The 8,606-nt window shown below is 42.3% G+C and overlaps 1 pseudogene; it reads left to right on the top strand.

Annotated features, from left to right (window-relative positions):
• The first annotated feature begins 6,164 nt into the window (after positions 1-6,164).
• On the top strand, positions 6,165-7,559 carry LOC100457604 (serine/threonine-protein kinase 25-like; annotated as a pseudogene).
• The last annotated feature ends 1,047 nt before the right edge of the window (positions 7,560-8,606 follow it).

The following is an 8,606-nucleotide window of genomic DNA, read 5'->3' on the forward strand; positions in this document are numbered from 1 at the left end:
TACACATTGAGGGTGCAGGTTTTCTTTTTCTCTGCATTTACATACTGGGAGAGAATTCTCCATGTGTACCTTCCCTTTCTTTTTTTTTTTCTTTTTCTTTTCTTTTCTTTTTTTTTTTTTTTTGAGATGGAGTATCACTGTGTCACCCAGGCTGGAGTGCAGTGGTGCAATCTCGGCTCACTGCAAGCTACGGCTCCCGGGTTCATGCCATTCTCCTGCCTCAGCCTCCCCAGTAGCTGGAACTACGGGCGCCCACCACCACACCTGGCTAATATTTTTGTATTTTTAGTAGAGACGGGGTTTCACTGTGTTAGCCAGGATGGTCTCAATCTCCTGACCTCGTGATCTGCCCACCTTGGCCTCCTAAAGTGCTGGGATGTGTACCCTCCCTTTCTACACATCTGCTAACCAGAGACACTGATTGCTTTTGTTTCAGACTACTTTGCTGTCTGCATAGCAAACAATCTTGGAAGATAGAGATAGTGTTTCCCTCCAGAGCAAGCAACAGGCATGATTCCCTGATTCCCATCCTGTAGAAGATGTGCATTTCCTAAGAAAAGAGTTTCTCCTTTGTAATTCAACCCATTGTGTGTAATTCTCTCTCTGCATCACACTGTAGAAATTTGAGCTTATGGAACAGAAGGCAAGAAGAACCTGCTCTTCTGACTACTGCTATCAGAGTGACCAACTAATTTACTTGCTTTCATCCAAGAGGGTCATGTCTTCTGACAGCATTCATGAAATTGTGAGGCTAATATTTCAGTTTGAAAATAGGGTAACATCTCAAACCATTCACATTTCTTGACAGTTTTGTCTATGAGATGGGGACACTGGCAGAAATATAGCTTTTGAGGAAAGGAAGAATGAGACCTTGTAGGCCAATTAAGAGAGTCTGAGAAAAGTCCCTGTGAATCTGTATTGTGAAGATAGAATAAATCTTGTGGTTATCCACATAATAAATGGTCCTTCACTTTGATGCCTGTTAATGAGGGGGAATTAAAAAGAGTAACGACGGGCTGAGTACTGGAAAGCAGATTCAAAGGCAGCTCCTTGAATGGTACCCTGGTTGTTGCTAACCTTCCTCTAAGTAACAGGGCTTTGTCGCAAATGTAGCAGTCAGCCCTATGGCTGCCTGGGTGGGCAGAAGTTTCTGATCCATTTTAGATAACAATTACAGAGAATACACCAACACTAACAATCAAAAGAGGAAATTTGCAACCATTATGTGTAAACCCAAGTCACTCAACAACTCCAAGGTCCAATAGGCATGGAGAAAGGAATGATACTTACAGATATTGAAATAGAGAGATGCATAGATATCATATTTATGCTATTAAAATATATTTTCAGGTCTTCCCTTAAAGTCTTTCTCACAAAGAAAAAAACTATAGTGTGGCTCCTCAAACTGTTGCAAGCTCCCAAGTTTTAACTGGCCACTCTTTTATTAACTGCCATTCTCTTTTATATGGATTTAGCCATAATTAAATCACCATTTTCCTTAATGTGAAACCGAAGTCTACCAGAAATCTCAGCAAATGTTCCCAGGTTTCTACTCCTCTCAGACAAATCAACTGTCTACACCTCAATATGTATGTCTATTTCTCTTTCATTTTCCATGGCTCATGGCTCCTGAATGGCATAGATCTTACTTGGGGTGCCCCATCAATTGTGAAGAAAATGTTTTATTTAGGGAGGTCATATTGGCTATACTCTTCTTGTATCCCTGACTGATGTAGGTTTCCTTTGAGACCCTGACAGTTGTAATATTTCAGTTGGAAAATCCAAAAATGTGGGAGTCATCAATGTCTCCTCTTTTACCTCACCAAAATAATCCAAGTTCTAGTAATTTAACTTTATTTATGACCTTAGCTCCTCATTTTATCAAAGCTGATGTAGTGTAGCGTCCACCATAGAATTGCCCTTCATGCTTCCAGACTTGTTGCCTAAAGTCTATCCTCCATCATATTAGTCTTTTCTCACAATGTTATAAAGAACTGCCCGAGAACGGGCAATCTATAAAGAAAGGAGGTCGAATTGACTTATAGTTCCACGTGGCTGGGGAGGCCTCAGGAAATTTACAATCACAGTGGAAGGGCAAGCAGCCACGTCTTAGATTGGGGCAGGCCAGAGAGAGAGTGTGTAAAGGAGAAACTGTGAAACGCTTATAATACTATCGGATTTCATGAGAACTCACTCACTATCACAAGAATAGCATGAGAGAAACTGCCCCCATGTTCCAATCACCTCCCACCAGGTCCCTCTTTTGACACGTGGGGTTATTGGGATTATAATTTGGGATGAGATTTGAATGGGGACAGAGAGCCAAACCATATCATCCATTCTCTACAAACAAAGCAAAATAAAACAAAAAATCCAAAATATAATGAAGCAAAGAAACAGATTTTCCTAACATAAAAATTATTTCTCAGCCTGATGTTTATTAAGAGCCCCAAACATCATAGGATATAAAGATCAAAATCTCTAGTGTGGTCAACAGCATCTCCCATGACCTGGCATTGATCTTCTTATCCAAGATTCCACTTGTTACTCCCAACACCTTCTTTATAAATTCAAGCGCAGGCATATCATGCACTTTGCACTCACTCTTGTAGTTCCCTTGCTTTCTGTCTAGTTGTTCTCTCTGCCTAAAATTTTGTTTATTGAATAATCCATAATCTATCTTGCTTTATGGTGTTTATATTCTCTATGTCTCATTTGGGGTATGATTTCTGCTTGAACTCCTTCCTAGGAATTTGGTTGGTTGCTCACTGATGTGTTTCCATGATACACTATAAGTGCTTTTAACATGGTTGCTATCACTCTATATGGCATTATTCTATTTATTTGTTATACCTCTTAATGTGTGACAAGATCCATGCCGTCTGAATTTACCTTTGGAAAGCACCAACCAACACATTTCAAACTCAATGTAAATACTCAAAAAATGCTTAATGACTTAATTAACAAACTATTGTATCTCACATTACTATTTCAATTATGTAGAATTATATGTTTATATGGTCAATTAAAAATAAATATAGTAAATAAATTGTCAGTTTTTGGTGAAGATCATTGAGTTTTGTATTTTATTTTATACTGCTCTTGCTTCAACATTACTTATGCAAAAATTACCTGTAAAAGCTTGACGCTAACCTTTTATGAGCATACGAATAATGAATACTTCTTTTACACACAGTTAGCAATTACATTTTTAGATTAGTTGGCTGTCATGTTGAAAAGAGCACAGATCTCAGATGATGGGATGCTAAGCAGATAAGAAGAAAGGTTGGGCAGATCTTCACAAAACATTACAGATCCAGTGGGTTGTACTGGAAACCTAACAGGAAGCAAAGAGTGAAAGAGAAAGGAAAAAAATAGGAGATTAAAAAATGGGTGACGGGAAACATTGTTTACTCTTCTATATCATCTAATTTTGCTCTGTGCTGTGGTGCTTCAGAGAAGACAATTGAAAAGTAATGGGGTGTGGAAGAGCTGCAGTACCCACTAACTGAAGGAGAAAGTCATAGCCTAAGGAAGTAGATGGCTTGGCAAAGAGCTTGTTAGAAGAGGGTGAAAATGGAACAATTTTAAAAGCATTTTTAATTAGAAACTAAAGTTACAACATGTATGGATAAAGAGAAAATTCTGAAAATAAATTTAAAAATGTAACTTCATGCAACATTTGCTTTTAATGACTTAATTTTAAGTAATGAATTCACATGCCATTAAAATAGAACAGAGTAGTAATTTTAATGGATGATCCTAGGAAAAAAATAAAAGTGAGTATATCTCTCTGCAAGCAAATGTTAAAATTTCCCCTGAAAATGACAAAGAGAATAGAAAATATTCCCATTTGACCATTTTACATGTTTCTGATTCATTCCTTTGTTATGCTCTATTTTTACATTTACCCAATATGTTTTCTTTCTTTTACACTCTAACAATAAGATTAATGTTAAGGCTTTAGTTTATGCTGCAGTAGATTTTATACAAGTAACAATGAACACAACATATTTGAAGGATTTCCCAAACATTGTTTTCCATAATAATTTTCATCTAAGAACTATAATGTTAAAATTATGCTAAGAAATATAATCACTTTTAAAAACATTGTAAACTCACTCTTATTCTTTATTCACTGCTTTAGGCTGTTACTATGAATGTCTATAAATTATAAAATTTACCTTTTTAATTTGAAATTATAAGATTATTACATTAATAATCTCCCTTTTTCACATGTATCCTGATCATTATCTACTAGAACTGCAAGAGAAAGTTTGTCTATTTTTACCGTACTGCTTTTATTTTTAGTCATTGTATAATGTCAACCATTCTGAAATAGCTAATCTCCCTTCTAAATTTAAATATATTTTTTCTCTTTTATTTACTGATGACAGAATATGCATCTATGTCCTTCTCTCAATATTATCTAGATTTTTCAGTCTATCTCCCTCCAAATCTTCCACTTGGGCATTTTGTTATGAGCAACAGATTTAACTCGAGGACATTGACTAATACATGAGAGATGTGGATTTATTTAGTTGATATCCACTGACACCCCACACCCAAACTAAAACAACAACAAAAACAAAAATCAATAGATTGGGAGCACACAACAACGTGAGTTTATTGTATGATATAGATAAATTAATAATTGTCATTTATTGATGTCATTTATTGATTCATTCAACAAATATTTATCCAAAGTTTAGAATGGCTTTAAGGAGAATGGCATTACATAGAATAAATAAAATGGCATTATTCAGTTTATTAGTTATACCTCCAAATACACGATAAGTTCCATGCAGTCTGAAGTTACCTTTGCAAAGCATCAGCCAATACATTTCAAACTCAATGTAAATACTCAGAAAAATGCTTAATGAATTAACTAACAAATTGTTGGATCTCACATTACTATTCAAATTATATATATTTGTATCTTTATATGGTCAATTATAAATAAAAATAGAAATAGTAAAAAAAAAGTTGATTGTACTTTTGTGTGGCATCCTTATGGGGCCAGCACTGTTGCTAGGTGCAGAGCTAGCAACTGTGTTGTGCCTATGAGGATGTCAGTCAAAAGTAAAATGAACATTAGGATAGAGGAGGTGGGTAATACAAGGACCGTCCATAGAAGGGCCAGTATGCCTAGTTGTTGGATCGGAAAAAATTGAAAAGTCCTAGATTATGAGCAGTTGATGGATAGGTCAAATAGGGCGAGAAGAAAGAGAAATATTTTAACCAGAAAGAACACGATTGAAAGTGTAAAAATCAGAAAAAAGAAGTCACCCAGACCATATTTGTATGGTTGGCTTAGAAACAGTATGAGAGTAGTGAGTCTAGGTAGGCTAGTATTACATAATAACAATTTATAGGACTCATTAAACATTAAAGCTTCATCCTAAATTTCACAACAGGCCAGTGAAGGAGGGCTGACAATTTATGTTTTGAAAAAATTCACCCAGGGTGCTCTCAGGTAAATGATTGCAGACTGTCACTCATGGAAATGAGACATAACAGTTGGCTGCACTATACCTGTGGGAACAAGGATGGTAGGAAGTGGAGGATCTGAGAATCTTTAAATGGTGGAGTCAAACTGACTCTAGTGATATTCTATTGTTTCAGAATGAGAGATGAATAGCTATGCCTTGATTTTGACATTAGCAATTAGATTTACGGTGTTGCCAATTACTGTGAAAGGAAACTTAAGTGAGGAGTGAAATTTGCTAAGTAAGGCACTGCATTGAATTTATACAAGAAAGTAGTTTATTGGTATTTAAACTTTTCAAATTGCATTAACATTTTTGCTAATAAATGCCTGTCTAAAACATGTGATGTCACTTTCTCTGTTGTCTTCATGACACTTCAGCATTAGAAGACAAAAGCTCTAAAATCCACCATGTAAGTGTAAGAGCATCTGGTTGGGGGGCGGGGACGGGAGGGGCGGCGAGACCCCTGGCGCCTGGGCTTTAGGCCCGGGCATGGCGGGGCCCCGGCGGCCTGGGGGTCTCCTGGGGCCCCCCCTCCATGGAGCCCGCCACCCCGGAGCTCCGTCCCAGATGACTGAACTGGGCACCAAGCGCTCCTGCTGTCCCTGGCAGTGGACTGACGCGGCAGGGGCGAGCCAGCCGGCTCCGCGCCTCTCCGCGGGGTCCAGACGCCTCCTGGGGCTGCCGGCGGAGGGTCTGACGCGGCGTGGCCATGGCTCACCTCCGGGGACTTGCCAACGAGCACTCTCGAGTGGACCCTGAAGTGCTCTTCACCAAGCTCGACCGCACGGGCAAGGGCTCGTTCGGGGAAGTCTACAAGGGCATCGATAACCACACGAAGGAGGTGGTGGCCCTCAAGATCATCGACCTGGAGGAGGCCGAGGAGGAGACCCAGGACATCCAGCAGGAGATCACCGTCCTCAGCCAGTGCGACAGCCCCTACGTCACCCGCTACTTTGGCTCCTACCTAAAGAGCACCAAGCTATGGATCATCATGGAGTACCTGGGTGGCGGCTCAGCACTGGACTTGCTTAAACCAGGTCCCCTGGAGGAGACGTACATTGCCACGATCCTGCGGGAGATTCTGAAGGGCCTGGATTATCTGCACTCCGAACGCAAGATCCACCCAGACATCAAAGCTGCCAACGTGCCACTCTCGGAGCAGGGGGACGTGAAGCTGGCGGACTTTGGGGTAGCAGGGCAGCTCACAGACACGCAGATTAAGAGGAACACATTCGTGGGCACCCCCTTCTGGATGGCGCCTGAGATCATCAAGCAGTCGGCCTACGACTTTAAGGCTGACATCTGGTCCCTGGGGATCACGGCCATCGAGCTGGCCAAGGGGGAGCCTCCATCTCTGACCTCCACCCCATGTGCGTCCTGTTCCTGATTCCCAAGAACAGCCCACCCACGCTGGAGGGCCAGCACAGCAAGCCCTTCAAGGAGTTCATGGGGGCCTCCCTCAACAAGGACGCCCGATTCCGGCCCACCGCCAAGGAGCTCCTGAAGCAAATTCATCACACGCTACATCACGAAGACCTCCTTCCTCACCGAGCTCATTGAGCGCTATAAGCGCTGGAAGTCAGAGGGGCATGGTGAGGAGTCCAGCTCTGAGGACTCTGACATTGATGGCGAGGGGGAGGACCGGGAGCAGGGCCCCATCTGGACGTTCCCCCCCACCATCCGGCGGAGTCCACACAGCAAGCTTCACAAGTGGGCAGCCCTGCATGGCTCACAGAAGCCTGTGGAGCCCGTCAAGAGGCAGCCAAGGTCCCAGTGCCTGTCCACGCTGGTCCGGCCCGTCTTCGGAGAGCTCAAAGAGAAGCACAAGCAGAGCGGCGGGAGCGTGGGTGCGCTGGAGGAGCTGGAGAACGCCTTCAGACAGGCGGAGGAGTCCTGCCCCGGCATCTCAGACAAGCTGATGGTGCACCTGGTGGAGCCAGTGCAGAGGTTTTCACACAACAGAAACCACCTGACATCCACCCGCTGAAGCGCGCTGCTGTTCAGATAGGAGACAGAAGGTCCTTTGTTTTTGCTCTGAGCTCCATAAGAACTGTGCTGACTTGGAAGGTGCCCTGAGCTGTGTCGTGACTGCAGGGACACGTCAGATCCTGTGGGCCTCACATGCCAGGTCACTGTCTCCTTCCACCCCTGCAGTGTGCTGTTCTGCAGGTCAGGGACATTCCCTATGCCCACTGCCCTCCTCCCTCTCCTGGCCCAGCAGTAGAGATCACGGAGGCTCCAGGAGCCGGCGTGGCCCTCATGAGCTACGCCTGGGTCTTCTGCAGACTCACGCAGCCCAATGGCCGCTCAGACCAAGGCGCAGAGCAACTACCAGGGCAGCTCTGTCTCATCCTCCGTGAGGTGGGGAGAGGCAACAGGGCAGCCCCCAGAGGAGTGCCCTGGCCGCTGTCCTCCCGGGGCCCATGATGGCCATAGATTTGCCTTGTGGTGTTGGATCAAGTACTGTGTCTGCTCATAAGTACTTGTGTATTCCAGAATGTTTTGTTTTTTAAGAAAATTGAATTTACTTGTTTCCTTAAATATTCTGAGGTTAATATGTTAGTTTTCATAGGACATTGAGAGGCCCCTGCCACTTTCAATAAAGAACTGACTTGGAAAAAAAAAAAAAAAGAGTGTCTGGTTAATAAGACTTAAGGGGGATAGATTGGCCTACTTGGCAAATGACACAAAAATAATTTTATTCATCACATGGTGTGGCCTATAAAAAAAGTCAAACAATAAGTCCAAAATCTCCAAGAGTAAATATTTAAGTCAGATATAATTTCCAGAATCAAGAACTAAAAGGCCTGTCTCTGTTAACCCTAAATACATATATAGTAGTACATGGACACAACTTTAATCTTTAGATCTTTGGACAAAATATAGAGAAAATTAAAATCAGTAAATGAATTGCCTTTGCCCCATCCAAAAAATGGAATAAAATTCTTGATGCAGGATTTTTCTCAGCCACTTTGCCAGCCAGGGACCTCCCCAGCTGTTGACAACCCTGCCCAGGCCTTGCTTGTCCCTGGATTCACCACAGGAAGTGCACCTCCCACTCAGCCCACCAGGCCATGCTTGGCTTGTGCTCTGCATGGGTACCATGACCACCGT

The sequence above is a fragment of the Pongo abelii genome, chromosome 16 (genome assembly GCF_028885655.2).
Source record: "Pongo abelii isolate AG06213 chromosome 16, NHGRI_mPonAbe1-v2.0_pri, whole genome shotgun sequence".
In the NCBI taxonomy this organism is placed as follows: domain Eukaryota; kingdom Metazoa; phylum Chordata; class Mammalia; order Primates; family Hominidae; genus Pongo; species Pongo abelii.